This window comes from Hippocampus comes, unplaced genomic scaffold, assembly GCF_001891065.2.
Source record: "Hippocampus comes isolate QL1 unplaced genomic scaffold, H_comes_QL1_v1.1 scaffold119, whole genome shotgun sequence".
Taxonomy (NCBI): domain Eukaryota; kingdom Metazoa; phylum Chordata; class Actinopteri; order Syngnathiformes; family Syngnathidae; genus Hippocampus; species Hippocampus comes.
Genome location: NW_017805494.1, coordinates 599098 through 619286, shown reverse-complemented (window position 1 = coordinate 619286; position 20189 = coordinate 599098). Strand labels below are relative to the sequence as shown.

The 20189-nt window shown below is 41.0% G+C and overlaps 1 protein-coding gene across 1 annotated transcript in view; it reads right to left on the bottom strand.

The window, feature by feature from the left end:
- The window catches only part of LOC109519586 (uncharacterized), a 59104-nt gene that overhangs the window by 22527 nt on the left and 16388 nt on the right, over window positions 1-20189 (bottom strand). Inside the window, exon 3 of the mRNA XM_019876216.1 lies at window positions 15400-15492. The gene's annotated coding sequence lies outside the window, so the exon portion shown is untranslated. The remainder of the gene's footprint in view (window positions 1-15399; window positions 15493-20189) is intronic.

Below are 20189 nucleotides of genomic sequence, written 5' to 3'. Positions count from 1 at the left end.
TTTTTGCCTTGCCCAGCAGAAGCCTAAAATAGTTAGTGTTAGCAAATAAACCAACACTCCCGTATTTTCCAAACTAAAAGGCGCACTGGATTATGAGGCGCACCTTCAATGAATGGCCTATTTTGTCATTTTTTTCATACATTGGGCGCACCGCATTATAATACACAATCTACAATGCATCCACTAGATGGAGCTACACTCAAGGAAACACCAACAGAACGATCAGATGTCAGTAAAACGTATTTAATAAAGCAGCGACACAGTTCATTTAACCAACAGCAAGTTATAACATTGACTCGTTAACATTGAACTCTCTTGCCGCTGCTCTATTTCCGTGTTCAACTGCGTAACCGATCGCCTTAAGTTTGAACTCTGCATTGTCAGCATGTCTCGAGCAAGGAGCCATTTTGGGGTCAAAATATTACCGTAATGACCATAGACAAGACACATCAAATTTTAAGGCGCACTGTGAGCTTTTTAGAAAATGGCAGGCTTTTAGGTGCGCCTTTTAGTGCGCAAAATACGGTAATTGAGATTTAGAACTGTACACAATTCCCTTGTGGCTCTGTACGTAACTGCATATTTGATCACCAGAGATGGGTACTTTACCCTATTTTGCCGTCCGCTCACGGTAGAAGTTTCGTAATTCAAGATAAGATTACCTTTATTTGTCCCCTTCATTCATAAACATTATTGAAAGCACATTAGCTGTGTTTGGCCCCCTGCTGAATCTCCTCCTCAAAATGCTCCTTGAAGGTGGGGTACCGCAATAGGGACATGTTCCCCTTGAGGAAGACCAGCTTGTCAAAGCTGGCACTGGCCAGGCTGGTGCTCTTTGCCAGGAGAATCTAGGGCAGGGGTCTCCAACTCCAAGCCTGGAGGGCTACTGTCCTGCCTGTTTTCCGGCTCTCCCAGCTGCAACACACCTGATCTCAACGTTTAGCTCATCAGCCAGCTCTGAAGCAGCCTTAGAACAATCCTAATTATTTGAATCAGGTGTGTTGCTCCTGGGAGAGCTGGAAAACAGGCAGGTAAGTAGCCCTGCAGACCCGGAGTTGAAGACCCCTGATCTAGGGAGTAGGGTGTTGTACTTCATAAATAAGATGAACCATGCCTCCCTGTGCTCCGCCGGTGAGTTCTCAATGCACTACACGCAGTTGGGGCCCCAGTGGCCAGTTTGGGGCATTCCAGAGGCATACAACACAGCCAGCTTTTTTAACCGGTTGGATTTAATTTTTTACAACTGCTTAAGTGTCAGACAAGATAGCATTTAGCTACAAACATAACCACCGTCGATCACCAGACTGACTGGCGATGTGTACATTTTTGGGGATGGTGGATGAGTGCTCCTCCTCTTGTCTGCTCAAAGCAAAGTGAAGTCACTCCCTCCCATATACAAACACGGTGAACACACATGAGACAAGCGACACGTGATATTTCACATTCGGTATGATTACACACGCAAGACACTCTGGGCGCACGCAAAACCCCATTCCGTTCTTGCCTAGTTCATCCTTTTAAAAAAAACTTCACATCCTCCATCCCCACAATGGGCATCCGGACGGACGGACCGTTCCGTCCCAGGGACGGAATGCCCATCTCTCTTGGTCACTATTCTACAATACTGGACAGTTGAGCACAAGAAAGTCTTCTTACTCCTTCTATTAAAGCTGAGTGGTTTAAAATGAATAACTCTGCACCTCTCTTTTGTAAATGCAGCAAGTACCTGCCAGATTAGCGGTTCACAGACAGTCACTTGCAACCTCCCAACCGCTTCACAACTGAATGGAATATTCATGAAGGATGTTCTTATGCATATGTGTCAAACTCAAGGCCCGCGAGCCAGATTTGGCCACCCTCGTCATTTTGTTGTGGCCTGCGAGAGCTTGAAAGGCCTGAATGTACAAATACAAATCGTTTAAACGCATGCTTTGACCAAAAACGACATTTCCCACAATGCCTGTCGACTATGTTAGTCGCGAAGTGACGGCTCACCGACACTACGTGGTGGTGCGTCAACATCAATCCTCATGATGATCCCAAATTGTCAAGGAAGAGAAAAGTTGATGCAGATGGAAGATTGTTTCAAGAAAGATGGGAAGGAGAATACTTGTTTGTGCTTCAAGGAGAAACGCATGTCTGTCTTATTTTCAGAAACGGTGTCAGTTGTCAAAGAGTATAATCTGTGTCGGCATTTTGACACCAAACACGGAGTTAAGTGCACAAAAGCTAGCCTTGAAGAAAAGCAACAAATTGTGCAAGAACTAAAAGGCAAACTGTGGCTGCAGCAAAATTTATTTGCAAAATCCACAGCCAAAAGCAATGCGGCATTGAAAGCTAACTTTGCTGTGTGTATTTTGTTATTTAGATTTGATGTCACATTATTTATTTGCAGCTGTTGTTGGAATTATGTTTTATGTGTGGATTTATTTGAGGATTTTTGAGATGACAAATTAAATGTATTTGTTATAACAGAGCAATAGGCAAACATTTTTTCTAGGCAACTGTAATGTTTTTCACTTTAAAAAGTGATTTAACATTAAAGAGTAGTTACATTTATTTTACATTGCATTCAATTTTATTAAGTTACAATTATAAGTTACATTTGGCCTTTTGAAGAAAGTCATTTTGCTGATGTGGCCCTTGGTGAAAATGAGTTTGACACCCCTGCTCTAAATTGTCCCTCACAGTGAGTGTGAATGTTTGTTCGTCTATGTGTGCTCTGCGATCGGCTGGCAACCAGTTCAGGGCCTACCCTGCCTACTGCTCGAAGACAGCAGGGATAGGCTACAGCACGCCCGCGACCCTCGTGAGGATCAACAGATTAGAAAATTCATGGATGGATGGACTTCCACTACTCACATCCTTATCTGCCTGTGCCTTGATCAAATACACTAAAATTGCGTTACACCACTTGCGGTTCAAGTTATAAACCTGCATTTTGCAAGTCTGATATCTAGTCTACTTTTTGCAACAACATTTGCAAATGCCCTGTGGGGCAAGACGGGAACACCCAGTGAGGTGTAGCATGTCTACCAAATTCACAAGCATAATGAACGAGACCAGTGGTTCTTAACCTTGTTGGAGGTACCGAACCCAACCAGTTCATATGCACATTCACTGAACCCTTAGTGAAAAATAAAAATATGATTAAAGAAGTGTTCCTTTAGTTTTGCCGGTGCGAGACTAGAGTTGCTCAACTTGACATGACAAATCATGTAGACAGGACGTTGAGTCCCATCACAGTCTGTGATGCATGCGAATCCATGTTGTACATATTCATTTGACCACTTTCTTTTTTTGCTCGACATAGCATGGATTAATTTGTTTTTTTAAATCACACGACGTACGATCACGACTGTCACACTGTGACTACTGAGCGAACTAAATTTCCCGCAGCACTGATTGGACAAGCAATGTAATGTGATCATCTGCAGCCAGTGATGGCCAAGCAGGCGTGTCATAACTGATTGACATGTTGAGTCGGGTATGTCTTAACCTCCATGGCAGAGGCCAACCCCTCAGACTGATTCACCGAACCCCGAGGGTGCGATCGAACCCAGGTTGAGAACCACTGAACTAGACCATCGCCTCGGCAAAATGACGAGATGCCCATTTTACGCCAAGCACAGACGACTTTGTAACCAAATTGTTGGAAGACTCGGCAGCAAGGTATAATGCCAGACTGCTCATTGAAGCGCAACGTGGACCAAAACACACTATAATACACTTGCACTGCCATGAAAATGAAATTTCGCCTGATTTTACACCAAGCGCACTGGCGCCAGTCTATCAAAATATAGCCCCGAGACAGTGTTGTCTCCGAGGACCGGCAACCCGAGGCCAAGGCCAAGGCCAAGGACTTGACTCCGAGGCCAAGGCCAAGGACCAAGGACTGATTTTGAAGCTGAGGCCTAGCCGAGGACAAGGTCAAGGATCAAGGACTGATGTTGAAGCCGAGGCCCAGCCGAGGACATGTATAAAACAATGCTATCATACCACTTGGCAGGTCTTCATGATTTGCAACATCCCTCCACCATAACCCCTAGCACCCCTCCGATAAAAGTAATTTCTTGGGCGATAAAATAGCCAAACATGATGTATCACTTGTAGGTGAAAAAAAAGTATAATTTTATATGTGTTCAGTAATTTCTGTTTTCACGGCCCTCTGAATAGGGTTTGTCAGTCGGCATGGAAGGATTACTCGCTCTGTTCGTTTTTGATCATTGATTGAAGCAGATGGTAGTTGCAGAAACAGTAGAATGATATCAGAAGCAGTAGCAGATAGCATAAGCAGATGCAGTAGCAGATGCAGGATAAGCAGCAGATTCAGGATAAGGAGCAGTAACAGGTAGCTGGTAATAACCCAAAGTAAACAAATGCAATTTAATGAATATATCTACCTTAGGCATCACAATGTAAATGTGTATAGTTGACATTAATTAATTTAATACCTTCAACTTCACAATAATAATAAATATTTCAATCAACCATGATTTTAAACTATGTATTATCAATATTCATTATTGTAAACGTGAGAAAGCATTCAGCAAACATAACTGGAATCGAGCAAAAGGACTCCAAATCCCAACGGCCAAACCCGGAAGTGAAGTGCCGGCATTATTGACTCCAACTGTAACGCAAATTACTTGGTTCAAACAAAAATTCTAGCACCACCACACAAACGTGACAACTGTGCAAAAATAACTAAATAAAAGATACCACTGTTACAGAAAGACTTTACACGGTATTTAAACTGCCGATCGCGAACGGTAACTGACCGTGATTGAAACGAACAGTGATGCCGCTCTTTAGACGCTGCGCTAACTGTCACCTGTCAGTGGCAGTCCCGCCCCTCTTAAAGCGCCAGATAAATTCAACAATATGGGTTTTCCTAGATAGAGTTTGTTTGATTTCTTCATGATTTTTGCGGTACTCGGACCCGAGGACATGACTCCGAGGCCAAGACCAAGGACCAAGGACTTGCCTCCGAGGTCAAGGCCAAGGACCAAGGACCGACTTTCGGTCCTCGAGCCGGTCCTTGGCCTCGAGGACCGGCTCCAGGACACTGCCCGAGACACAGCCACCTTCCAATAGCTGCCAGGACTGAGTAAAAGAGCAGCAGGCTTGGATAATGGTGAGCGAGAAAGTTGTCCTAGCTGGTGAGTGGACTGACTTCTTTGCAGCTATTGATCTGAACTTAAACCAAGATAGCATTTTGCACCCACAGTTATAACACAACCACTGGTCACCAGATTGACTAGCGATGTTCAAACTTTTTTTTCAGACTGTCGGGGGAGCCTCTTCTCCGCTCGAAATAAACCTGATGTATTTGCACGGCAAACAAAAACATGCGAGACCTGGTCTGAACCTAGCATAATAGAGCTCAACCTTATCAAATCAACATCCAGTACAATTACAATACACTATTTGACACACAGTGCTTCCCAAAGTTTATGCGCTTTCGAAACTCGTGCGCCTTATGTATAAAAATGTATGAAAATAGACTGGTTTATTGATATTCTGCTGAATAAGCCTTATGGTCTGATAAATATTGTAACTTAAACGATGGTCGAACAAACTATTATCCTTAACTTCAGATTTCAAAATGATGTCGCAAGAAACGTATTTTTGAAGCCCAAAGGCTTCAGATATTTTTATTCTGCTTTAACTTATTTACTTTACTTTCCAAAGATTTGTGTGTTTGTATTAATTTCATTACAGCAATTTTTACGAAAAGAATTCTCATTTGAATCTTGTGCACCAGCAATAAATCTCAGCAAGAAATTAAAACCCTGCCAACCTTCCTAAGAAGGGAGGGGAAAATAATTTTCCATTGTGATCACAAAATATTATTACTAATTGCAGCCTGTTGAACACACAATGGTGTGATAAAACATTAATTACTTAATAACAAGCAGTCAATATTTGGGTTAAATTTCCTGATTTAAATGGCTAGGGACAGACGTGATGCAAATAGACGTAATTTCCACAGACTGTGTCATTTTCACCGTAGAGATAGAAAGGAATGTGAAATTGTCATGAAGAAATCAATGTGTTCAAGTTAGGCGCGCTATGGCAAGTAAGCCGCGCATACAACTACAGTACTTCTCATACTACAAAGACCAATATTCTTTGCTGATAGAACACGAGCAAGTGCACACACAAACTCATGCCTCGTTCAAAGGTAGTAACACGTCCACAACTCCCACCGGAATATCATGATTTAAGGAAGGTATTGAGTAAAGCTCTCGCTCAATCATGAGCACCTCATCAATGCCAATTACGTTGTAGAACTGCTACCAAATTCAACTCTTCCCAACTCTCATTTCTACGAGGTATCACAACCGGAACAAGAGACACTAAGAGAGTACGTCTCCAGTGCCTTGGCTGCGGGACTTATTCGTCGATCTACCTCCCATGCGGGGGCAGATTTTTTCTTTATTGAAAAGAAAGATAAGACATTGAGACCATGTGTGGACTATCGGCGGCTAAATGATATCACCATATGTCACCATCAAGAATAAATACTTACTTCCTCTGTTAGACTCTGCCTTTGCACCTTTACAATCAGCTACCGCGTTCTTTAACCCCTGAGGCTGAGGGCAACTTTGCTGAAACTGCGTGAAAAAAGGTGCACCCAAAGTAAATTTGTCGCTGTTCTTGAACCATTTGGAGTATCGGCATAGTTTTGGTCTCTTTTTGAAATATTCAAAATGTTACCATTTTGAATATTTCTCCCATACAGTAAGAATCTGTGTAAGTGCTCCTGTCACTGAACTATGGATGTTTGAAAACAGAAAAAAAAGGTGAATCTTATGTTCGTCTAATTTCTTTTCACAAAATCTGCCTTGAAAATGAATTTAGAATGTTGATTAGGACTTGAAAACACTACATGATCAAAGCTTGAGGTCTCCCCAAGTTCCAGTTCAAATTTGACAATTGTAAAATGTTGGGCACCATTCAAATCTCCAGAAACTCAGCTTTTAAAACATGTATAACATGTTCACACATGTACTCAGTTGACGACGTGCATCAGTGATTAGTTTTGACAGATGACAGATGGCCCCTCGGTGGGCCATCTGCAGTGCATAAAATTGCCCTTTGTGTTGACTAATGCCCTTGCCGTGTTCCAGAGATTCATTCATGACATGTTAAGGATGGGGTCGGCAACTTGAAATATTGAAAGAGCCATATTGGACAGAAAAAAAAAACAAAAAACAAATATGTCTGGACCCGCAAAAAATTAAAAGCCTTATAATGAAGGCAACACATGCTGTATGTATCTGTATTAGCTATATTAGCCTACTATCAAAATGACTACGTTGGCTACAAATAGACAATGAGCCTTCATGATTAAATGTTTTTTTTCCCTGTAGTGCATCCTGTGAAGCAGGGGTGCCCAACCTTTTTTGACCGAAGATCTACTTTTCGATCAACCAGCCTCCTGAGATCAAGCCATTCTCGCACGTGCACATACGCATGCACTTACACATGCATGCCATAATGAGCAACAGCCATAACGGCCCCTAAAATGAACGAGGCATGGGATGCACTTTTGCAGTGTGTTATCTATCATGGCTCACGTGTACCATTTAAAAATGCTTCTGTCGGCCCTCCAGATTCCCATTCTTTGCCAGTACCCTTGGTGAATTGGACATGAAACGCCAGTTTTGTTCACAACAGCCACCTGCCTGGCATCCCGCCATGCTAATAGAAACATGTGTCGCAGGCTATGATGCAAATCCTCATTGACAGAAATGTTGACATTTAATATTTATTCGACACATTTTTACAGCATTGGAAAAGGTTAAGCATGTTTGTGTCATGTTTGCTCTCCTACAGAAACCATATTAAAACAAAAAATATATTTCCCTCAGCCATCTTTTTCCATTTTCAAACATTTTTGAAAAAGCTCCAGGGAGCCACTAGGGCGGCGCTAAAGAGCCGCATGTGGCTCCAGAGCCACAGGTTGCCGACCCCCATGCAAAGGGATTTGCTTAACATAACTGGAGTGAAGGGGGTTTCCCTCCAGCAGGTGCACCTGTTCCTTGTTCCCAATCGAAGCCTTGCGTAGTACAGTATTTAAGTTTCGGATTGTTCTTTCGGATTGTTGACCTTGCTCGCTGTAGTGCCTCAAGTGTTATTTTCTAGACCTTCTTGCTCATTTCCGTTGAGACTCCGGTTTTGTAAGAATTTTCGTGATAGAGGTTTTTGCTGATTTTGGTTTTGCGTGTATGGACTCTTGCCATTTCATTTTGTGTATTTTCGGGTTTAGCTGTTACCTTGCCTTCCGCAAGTGCTTTCTGTTCATGTTTCATTTTCCTGGCTTTTTGTCGCCAGAGATTTTCTGTTTGTACCTTGTCGGGCCTTCGTTTTTTCTTAGATAAACATTTGTTACGGATTTTATTAGTATTGACGTTTGTGGGATCCTATCACCAATCGGTTTGTCCAAGAACAGTATCAAGGTGTGATTGTGAGCATGAATGGTTGTTCGTCTATGTGTGCCCTGTGATTGGCTGGGAACCAGTTCAGGGTGTCCCCCGCCTACTGCCCAGAGACGGCTGAGATAAGTTCCAGCACACCCGCAACCTTTGTAAGGATAAGCAGATCACAAAATGGAGTGATGGATGTGGTGTTTAAAAAAAAAAAAAAAAAACACCTAGTTGCGCCCTCTACACATTTTTCACCAAACAGCCCAGATGAACTTTTCACCAAAATCTACCAAAATTTGGAAGCATATGTAACAGCACAAGATCTACAGAAAGTCTATCAAGCCCTACTCTAAACTGAACAGAAAGTTGACCATTTTTAATTTCCTTTCAAATTTTGTCTCAATTTTGGCATTTTATCGATGCCATTTTATCCAAGTACAGTAGCTTTTAATCTGATGTACCTCATTTTCAAAAAATTCCAACATGTCAGTGCCCCTGGGATAAGCTGTGCGTCCGTCACCATTGTGAGGACAAGTGGCTTGGATAATGGATAGATGATTGTCCTAGTTATTACTTTAAAATATTCCAATCATTCAAATTCAGTTTTTTCTTTCAAAATTAAACAACTAACATTTTGACTGCTTTTATTTTTGACGTTTTATTCCTCCCCCAAATCTCTGCATTTTTTGGCCGACTCGAATTTGTTCAGATCATTCGTGTCGTTTGACTGTTCAGCTCAATTCCTTGTCTGCCTTTTATTCCCAAAATGTTTAAATAAAAGCCCCCAATTTAAAAAATTGAGTTTTTCTGTGCAATTTATATTTTTTAATGACTCAGCATAATTCACTTTAAACTCTTCGGCTCATTCGTATTCTGAAAATTCTCCAAACTATCAAAGTAAAAGCCACACAATTATTTTAAAAAATATGTTCTATACTGATTTGTAATTTGGAATTTTATAATTGTTTTTTATAGTCAACAAAGCCTCACCATGAAGTATTCACAAATGCGGCTTTTTACTCCGGTTTCAAATTTACACACATTTTTTTCGTCTCATTTTGTTGTTCTCATTTTTATTTTCACAAGTCTTGGGATTTACTGTGTTACATTATGACCACAGTATCGTGTTTTATGCTATAAAATGTGGAAATATGTGTTGCTACGACAGAAAAATTCCTTGAAGTTGGGGCCCAGCTTTCCCATTCCAGAGTAGACCGAGGGCCCATTCATAAATTATGATTTCTGTTGACTTCTGTCATGTTTGTCTGGTGTCTTTTCCAGGGAAACCAAGACAAGTATTATAAAAAAAATGATGAGATTTGTTCGAGAAAGAAAAAAAAAACATGGCGACAAAGTTCACAAATCCCCGCCCCCCCATGCGTCTCGCGCTCTCTTTTTATCTCGTTGGGAGGGGTGAAGGTCAGCACAATCAGCATTTTGAGCAGCTACACAGAATGTAGTCGAGTGCATGAGCAGGCAACTTTGCTTATCTGCAAAATAACTGGTCAGCATTCAATGGTACAAACAGTTACCGGTACTTACATTTTAGCCCTGTTAGATGTCAAATTCCTAATACACCGGCTGATCGCCTCAATACAACTCCACAGCCTCAGGTAGAACCAGCTTCTTAGAAAAAAAGTAGTTTATTCAAGAATACTAAAAGTAATTTTTTTGTTTACAAAATTGGAGCCAGTATACTAGAACTGTACTTTCGAAATGCTATATTTTTATGAAGTTCAGCTTAAGCATACTGGTGCGTACTGAAAAGTATACAAACAGATACTTATACTATACTTTTAAAGTTTAATTTGTTCCAATTGAGTCTGAAAAAGAGCACTATATACTTATACTTGCGTTTATAAAGTATACTTCATATACATACATTTTCGTAAGGGCCCCACTATGTTGGACACTTTATTACTCTGTGCCACATGTCTGTTTACAAAGTAGCTGGCTTTCAAAGCACTTTTCAAGCTAATGGTCATTGTCATGATGTACATTCTGTGGAGCTGAAGTTGTCATTATTATCTTTTCTCTCAAAAGTTCAACAGACTTTGCTAGTTGAATTTTTGGTTTCTAAAATGGCGTATAAGTTTTGAGGGCTTCAATGCTTTTTTTTTTGTAGAATATTAATCCACACTTGGTACACTGGGCTCTCGGCTTTGCCTCATTGCTTCTATTCACAAAGCTGTATTTAATTAAGTCATGGCTACAGTTGTGCTGTTTTTGTTGTTGGGTTTTTTTTCCTTTTCGTGTGGTTTGGCACAACAACAATTTCGATTTTGGTTTTGAAATACTGATCATGATTTTAGTTGCGCAATGTCTTCAACAACTTCAACTTCAATTTGCAGGTAAGTAACATTGACCTTGTAGCAAGAAACATTGTTTTCTTAACTGAGCTTCTCCTTGTCAACAGCAACAGCTAATTTGTCTCTAACTCTTTCGGGGACAACGGTTACTAGAGTGGACAGCTCTTAACATGCTGTTTTCTCATATATTAATTAATCTTAATGTCACAGTTGTGTATCAACCTCTACAATGGACCCTTATGTGTGTTGCCATCCACTGCCATTATTTTTTTCATGCCTAGAGATGAATAAAAACACTTGAGAAAAAAAATCCTGATGTCGGTTATTATTTGTGCATGAAAGGGTTAATTAGTTACAACACTGCCCCATGTCCAACAGTGGCAAAATTAAAATTATTCTGAAGCCTACTTGCTGGCACTTGCAGGCCAATTTTTTTTAAGAATGACTGCTTTCGAGTGGCCTCCAAGTATTCACACTTCTAAGTTTCCAACTCTATTTCGCCCCACTGCACCAGTCTAGCCTCACAAGAAACAACTCCAACCGATGTAAGTTTTAAGTAATAACAACCATACTATGTCCTTCAGGTCAGTATCTTTAGCTATCATCTTGGTATAGGGGTGGAAGATACGTGACTGAAACAACCAGTAAAAATTTGGCATTGCAACATCTAATTGGTAATTTTCTGACTATTCTACAACCTCAACATCTGATCGGCTGAGCCTGAAAGAGGATTGTGTGCCAGGCAGTGACTCTATATGGTTCTGGCTGCCTATTGTCAACAGGTAGTATCCAAAACGGCCCTGCAGTTGGTAGCCATCAGCCGTCAACAAGTGCTCTTCAAGAGCTTTTTTTTTTTTTTGTCACGTGTTTTTTTTGTCACGTGGTGTTTGTTGTCATTTTGTGTGGACCCGAAGTGTACTGTTTTAAGCATTTTTGGCTACACATTCGCCAAAGGAGAAGAATCTGTATGTGGTGGTTGCGGCTTCTTGGAAGGAATGTGGGCTCTATTTGACTGTTGCCACTGGACATCCCCGGGGCGCTTGTGTTTTTGCGCCTGTAACGGCCAGCATTTTTCACAGCCCCGTTTTGTTGAGCGGAGATGTTGGCGCTGTTGGACAGTCTGCGCTGGTGCAGTTGGAGCGTCGGCGCGGGGCGCGGCTGCATAGTTGGAACTGGGAGTCTCCGCTTGGAATTGAAACGGATTTACATGGGACAGGAGAAGTTAACCAATCTCTTTTTTTGTCGATGGACGCTACAGCTTCTTGTTTATTTTGAAACTTAGCTTGTAGCCGACATGTGCACATTTTGAGTATGAAGTCTCTGATTCACTGGTGAAAGGACACATCGAGAACTGCTTCAAACAACAAAATGTACGCAGGAAAAGTGATTAAGATTGCACGACTGTCCGTGTTTTTTGTTTTGTGTTGTGTTAGATTATTTACGTAGTTATTTTATGTTAACTGTTTTATTAACTGTTTGGTTACAGCTGCAGTTGTTGCGAAAGTGCTATATAAATAAAGATGTATTGTACTCACTACTTGATACTGCACCTCTCTTAAAACACTACTCATAGGTATCAAATCACCCAGAATAAAATATTTTAAATGAGATGAGTAGACGCCAACATCTATTCACAATGTGCCCAAGGACATATGGACAACTACATGCATGCCACGCGGGCCTTTCATCCAGTTCACAGTTTTTGGACCGGAGTCACTGAAAAGCTCTCTCCATGTTTGGACCACAGCATTCAACTGTAACCATCACTCTGCTTTGCTATGAAACACTACAGAAATAGATCTTACAACTAAATACAAGAACCCATTATTGGTCTCTCTGGCTATTGCAAAGAAAATAATCTTTCAAAATTGGAAAACTAAAAATTTGATCCACATAAGCCACTGCCTCAACTACAATCCATACACTGCAATAGAAAAACTATTGGCTCAAGAAGAAATATGTCAGCCTTTAATGATAATAATGGATTAATTTCAGTTCCAAACCTGGCCCATCAAAACTAAACTGAGACAAAACTATTTAAATCACTCTCCATAACACCTTACCCCATAAGTCAAAATGAAACACGCCACACCTTTCCGTTCTTGACCTACACTGTCGCGCCACAAATGTTTTTTTTTTTTCTTCCTCTACACCAGGGGTGGCCAACCCACGGCTCGCGAGCTGCATGCAGCTCTTTGGCTGGTTCAATGCGGCTCCCGGACTTTCACACAACAATTGTTGAAAACGCCTCAGCGACGGCGCTGCCATTCAAACGAAGGCGCTAAATACACAGAACGTACTACGTCAGCCTATCAGCAATCCCGTTACTTGATTGACATAGAGGGCAACAAATCAGATGACTGCATCACCGTCATAAGCAAACAACGGCACTTAAGCGCTAAGCTATTCAGCGAATTACGTCTGATTTTAAGGCAGGGGTGCCCAATACGTCGATCAGAATCGACCGGGAGCCAGCGAACTGGTCCCAAGTCGACCGCAAGGGGTGGGAGGAGGAAATGGGTGGGGAAAAAAAGATTTGTTTGTTTGTATCTTTAGCTTTGTTCATTTTCAGCCCGTTCCAACTGTTGCTCATCGTGGTGTGCGTGCATATGTGCGCGAGTGCACTGGTGGGCACCCGTGTGTGTGTGTGTGTGTGTGTGTGTGTGTGTGTGTGTGTGTGTGCGCGCGCGCGCGCGTGTGTGTGTGTAGGTATGCTTGCACGTGCGCGATCGGGTCGTTCGTGGGAAGTTGGTCGCTTCAAAAATCCATCTCTTCGTCTCTGACTGGTTGGCCACCCCTGCTCTACACCCCCTCACGATCGACTTGGGACCAGTCTGCGAGCTACCAGTCGATCGCAATCGACATAATGGGCACCCCTGGTCTTTCGGCATGAAAGAAAAAATAACGGCAGTGGATGGCAACACACATAAGGGTCCGTTGTAGTGGTTGATGAACAACTGTGACATTAAGATTAATTAATATAAGGGAAAACAACATGTGAATAGCTGTCCACTCTAGTAACCACTGTCCCTGAAAGGGTTAATGCCACTATCAAATATGTCCTTGGTATCCCTATGGCATTGTTTTGATCATTTTCTCTTATCCTCCTAATTATTATTATGTTTTTAATCATCATATTGCCATAATCCTCCTCACTAACATATGAGACACTTGTACAAATTATTGTAATTATTATTTTTGTGATTAAATATATTTGTTATACTGGATTGTTTCCTCTTTGTCAGGTTGTATGTTTTTTAATCATTAATATTGTATTTCTTTTTGTCTGTCTTTTTATTATCATATACAGTAATCCCTTGCTACAACACCCTTCATCCTATCTTTTTTTTTTTTTTTTTTAAACAGTGGATTGTGTTCTGCATCCTGATTGGCTGAGGGACTAATATCAACAATCTCCACGCCTCATCAATGTACAGCTTGCCAAATTTTCTTCATGTTAAAACCCACAATGTTGACGAAACATTCTTTGCGGTATTTCTAAAAACTGTCAGTTGTTTGTAAGAATTGTTTTTGTTTTTTTTTTTTTTCATGCTTGGGCCCAAAAAAAGGTTTACTCTTTGGTTTGATTCAATACAGTATTATATTGTTTACGGAATAATTGTAAAAAATGAAGATGACTACTTCGCGGATTTCACTTGTCACTGGTACTTTTTGGAATGTATCCCCCGCCATAAACGAGGGATTACTGTATACAGAATGTGGATTATGTTCTTCCTTCCCTTAAAATGTTTATTTTGGTCATACTAAGTAGATTTATTAAAGGTGACAGTCGTGCCTGTGGTGGTCGGAGCACTCGGGGCAGTGACCCCCAAACTGGATGAGTGGTTGCAACAGATCCCGGGAACAACATCGGACATCTCAGTCCAGAAAAGCGCAGTGCTGGGAACAGCAAGGATACTGCGCAGAATTCCTCAAGCTTCCTGGCCTGTGGTAGAGGACCCGAGCTGAATGGGGAGGGGACGGACACCACCTGAGGGGTGAGACGAGGATTTTTTTTTTTTAATATAAAGTAATCCCTCGCTATAACAAGGTTCACCTTCCGCGGCTTCGCTGTTTCAACACCCTTCATCTTTTCTTTTTTTTTTTTTTTTTTAAACAGTGGATTGTGTTCTGCATCCTGATTGGCTGAGGGACTAATATCAACAATCTCCACGCCTCATCAATGTACAGCTTGCCAAATTTTCTTCATGTTAAAACCCACAATGTTGACGAAACATTCTTTGCGGTATTTCTAAAAACTGTCAGTTGTTTGTAAGAATTGTTTTTGTTTTTTTTTTTTTCATGCTTGGGCCCAAAAAAAGGTTTACTCTTTGGTTTGATTCAATACAGTATTATATTGTTTACGGAATAATTGTAAAAAATGAAGATGACTACTTCGCGGATTTCACTTGTCACTGGTACTTTTTGGAATGTATCCCCCGCCATAAACGAGGGATTACTGTATACAGAATGTGGATTATGTTCTTCCTTCCCTTAAAATGTTTATTTTGGTCATACTAAGTAGATTTAATGATTTTGCTTTTGATTATTTTGTTTTGTTTGTTTGGAAAAAAATGGATTGTTTACTATTGTAATAAATACTGTATTCTCTTAGTTCTATAATTAATGTGAAGGAGACCGTCCCTGGAAACTAACCTCACTGAGGGGTGGCCATCTTGAGTTTCAAGGACAACCTTCCTCGACCAAATTTGAGCAGTCAGGACCGTGAAGCCATGTGATTTGTTCCACTGGTGACAAACAGAGCAATTGGAATTAATCCCACGAGGTGATGACACTCACCCACACCAAACAACTATAGGAAGTTTGAAAGCAGTCAAGCTAACTCCCTGCTTCGATTCAATTCTGGCTAGCTACAGAAACAGTCAGACTGGACTGTGAGAATCATCACTTACCGGGTCAACAGTTGTCTCCGCCTGGCACAGAGCATCCTTGGAATCAATAATAGTTTGCTGGGCTAATTCTGGTGAATTATTCAAGAGAAAAAGAGTACAATTCAGTTCTCTGGGAGAAAATAAGGTGGACCCAAGCTATTACTTTTATCATCAATCTCTTCATGGAGCTGAACTAAGTAGTCTTGCAACAAATTTAATTATTTAAAGTAATGTAAAAGAAAATTTGTGGAGCAGTTTTTAATTAATTAATTATTTTTTTTAAATTAGGTAAATGTGTCTACAAATGTATTTTCTCAGTTCTGCTTCCTTCATCTAAAACAGAAGTAAAGGCAGACGCTATTGTCATATTTTTTCGTCTTACGTTGATACAAATATTGTTGAATATTTTTGCCACCCTTTGAAAAAAAAACGGCAAAAAGTTGATAAATAAATGGTGTTTTTGATGTTGATGAGATAAGGAACAACGCCTGGCAAAATCGAAGCAAAAAAGTAATTTGCACTTGATTTTTGCGTGATCACAAATTGTTGGTTTCAATAAGATTCCAGATTAGATTAAAATCAGAATTCATATATCTACTATATAACTACTTACTTCAGACAGCATACCAACGTCAAATGCACCTTGTCTTCAGTTGTGTCGAAAATCCAAATCATCCCCAAAAAAATGAACATTTGTAAGATGTCTACTAAATTTATGATCAGGCAAAAAAATTCCTTCCAAACAGTTTGGCAGTGACTGAGATGTGACACGTTAGGTGTTTGTGTGCTTGGATGCTTTGCAACGTTAGGGAGATAAAACATCATTTTTCTCCACCTGCTCTCAGTTGATAAGGCCATTTATGGGTTGATGCTCAAATCTCACGTCACCATTTATCTACCAAAAACACTCAGGTTTTAACATTCCCGCGACACACAAGACACACTCTACATACTTTGAATACATAATAAATTACTCTATTTTGTTTTACCTTCAACACGGAGTGACAAGGCAGGATCACATCAGATTGTCGTCATCTCTCACTTCCCTCTTTTTAACCAATCGGTCATCATTTGATTGAGCCACACCAAAATCTGGAAAAAATTATTTATGTTTTGCTTTACATTTACTTATTTATTTATTTTCCAAGGTGGTGTCGTAGTTGACAGCTGTCGGCAAGTGCTCTTCAAGAGCCTTGCTTTTTTTTTTTTTTTTGTCTTGTTTTGTCACTTGATGTTTGTTGTTACGTCATTTGGACCCGAGGTGAATTGTTCTGGTTGTTTTTTTTTTTTTTGGCCACAACATTCATCAAAGGAGAAGAATCTGTGTTTGGTGCTTGCCTGATATATTTGCAATGTAAAATGAGTTTTCGTGCATGTTCACACCTTTCAGAGTTGTGTTGTTTTCTTGGCGAACGGTGCTTTGAGTAAACATTCACAAACTTTGTGTTGCAACATCACAAAGGCCTAAAAACTCTTCTCAGGAAATATGAGGTAAATCTGGTCTACCCGCTCAAAGAAAAACATCAAAATGTTGCCACTGCCACGATTAAAAAAAATAACTTTGTAGATGTCTTCAGGCCGAAACTCATCAAATGTGTCAAATATCGACAAGATACAGTATTATCATGTGGGTCAAGTTACAGCAGCCTTTGTGGTCAAGGCAACACCATTTTTTTTCATTTTTAACAATTTATAGACGTCCATTTCTCCAAGTACAGTTGCCTTTAATCTGATCTACTTAATTTTCAAAAAATTCCATTGTGACAGTACCTCAACATTGCCGGCGCTGCGAAGACTTTTTATAGCTGCTCGCAGCTCTAGTTATTGTTATTATTGTTGTAATTACTATTGTTTTTATTATGATTATTATTATTAGTCGATGATCGCACTTTTAATCCTTCCAATTTCTTACTCAATCATGTGCAGTTTTGACGAATTTAAATGTCCCCCCTCGCTAAAAAACAAGTTATAACCCTAACTTTACACTCTTCTACACTATCTTGTCCGCCTTGTTTGCAAGAAACCCCGTTAATCTCACCCTTTAAAAATGGTTTGGTTATTTCATTAAATTTTTGGATTGTTTGTGCCAGGTCAAAATTCTGGATTATTTCTTGTGAAAATCAACTATTTGCTGGTTCAAATTAAACATTTATGGGGTTGTATCCGGTCGAGTGGTTAGCACGTCGACCACACAGTGCAGAGGTCGTGGGTTCGATCCCGGCTAAGGCCTTCCTGTGTGTAGTTTCCATGTTCTCTCCTGTGCCTGCCTGGGTTTTCTCCGGGTACGCCGGTTTCCTCCCACATTCCAAAAACATGCATGGCAGGCTGATTGAACAGTCCAGATTGTCCCGAGGTGTGAGTGTGAGCGCGGATGATTGTTCGTCTCTGTATGCCCTGTGATTGGCTGGCAACCGGTTCAGGGTGTCCCCCGCCTACTGCCCGAAGACGGCTGGGATAGGCTCTGGCACCACTCGCGACCCTAGTGAGGATAAAGAGGATCGAAAAATGGATGGATGGGTTATCTCCCTGTAATGTTTTTGTTAGGTCAAAAAACCTTAAGTATGACTGGAGGCCATGACAGCCATCATCGTACTATGGCTACACGCTCAGAACCGTGATCAAGTCAACTACACTTTTGACATTTTGATGTCTTCATTTATCACCTTTTTGGTCAGTAATTTACTCATTTTACTCTTTTGAAAACCATCAAATTGCCTTGTAACTGCATGTGTTTTGGACAAGGCAAGAGCGGGAATCATCAGCTCAAACGCCTCGAGATGGTCATACTTTGTGACGCAGACAGGAACCCCACAGCAGTAATTTACTGTACATCTGTTTTATAGTTCATCTGACCCTTCTCGCCTCCAAATAGAATACACTGTTAATTTTCCGACAATTCGCCATTTTGTCTGCTGAAGCAAGAGGTTCTCGCATAAAATTCAAGTTAGATTTAGATAAGTTAGTCAGCATAATCATACATTGCACTCTTTATTTTGCACTTATTTATGTCTTTTTGATGTTTGGATGCCAATGACGTCGTACTACACTTCCATCTTAAAAACGTGTTTGTGAGAAAGTCATGACCACATCCAACTCAATGGCTACAGGCCACTTTGGTTGATAACGCAGTAAGTCAAATAAAATGTATGGTGGTTAATTTGCAACTCGCCACCAAGCGTTTTGCCGTGAATTGCATGAGACCTACAAATTCTGTGCTGGTTAAAGTGGTCCAGCTCATGCCATAGTGCAGGGGTCTCAAACTCATTTTTGTCGGGGCGCGTAGTTACGGTTTCTCTTGGAGGGCCGTTATAACTGTGAATTTTGGAATGGGCTTGTCCCACAGCAGCCGCATTTCACTCTTCGCCTCCTCCTCCTCAATGAAGATTAATTGTCTTTTCATACACGCATCGGCCGCGCGGGGATAGTTGGCCAGGAGCTAGCTGGAGGCCAACGGCGGCTACACCGTCAGAGCGTCAAGTGAGAGCCGTCTTCTACGCCACCAACACAAGTCACTTCGCCTCTCTCAGAAGGCAATGCTGATGTATGTTAATTACTGTATAAGGTTTTATAATTAAAGATCTCTGTGAATACATGTACCGCTGTAGTGTTTGTCTCAAATATGTGAAGTATAAATACTGTTTACATATTTTCAACATGCTGGTACTTACAGAAAAATTCCTAGGGGTGTGTGTGTGTGTGTGTGTGTGTGTGTGGTTGGGGCAAACTGTACTTCGCGGTTTTTCAATTATCGTGGCCGGTTCTGGTCCCTATTAACCACGACAAGTGAGCGATCACTGTACTTTGTTGCGCATGAACTGCTACATCGTGTGCATAAAATTGTTGCAAGGTTTGCATGAAGTAGTTTGAAGGAGCCATGGCTGGCTTGCGGGTCACTTTAACAGGAAATTCAAACGCACTTTCTTTCAAAGTTGAAAGTGAAAGGAAAGGTGGACAGGGACGGTGTGGTCGAATTTTATTTTAGGCTGGGGAGACATCATGAAAAGCCTGGTATTGCAATGAATCATTACAGTATCACCGAGACATTTGTTGAGAGCCAGGTTGCTTTCCCGGTGGTGGTCGGACCTGGACGCCAGGATCGATTTCATTGTGCAGCAACAGCAAGAATCTGAGATGGTTAACGGTGGATGTATCCGAAATGTAATTTTTTGTCATAATATCACTATTTAATGTTGGTATAAAATAAAAATGTAAGATGCAATAATTTCTGGCTCTTGGAAGGCACTCGGCTTCAGTGAGACGCGAGTCTGTGAAGGTGCGTTCGATTTGCACAAAATAGTTACGGCGTGCAGGAATAAATAGATCGTGCACATGAAATACTGAGTAGTCTGCACGAATAAGTTGCTTGTGCGCACAAATTAGAAGTTCGCGCGCATAAACTATTTTTTCCTAATGTTATGTCTGGGGCCTGCGTCATACTCTAACAGTGGTTGTGTTCGTCGAGTGAGAGTGCGTTCCGCTCCTATTCATTTCCGAACACAGCCGGTATTGGCGAACCGTGTCGACAGTAGAAGCGCCTCGTATGCGCACCGGCA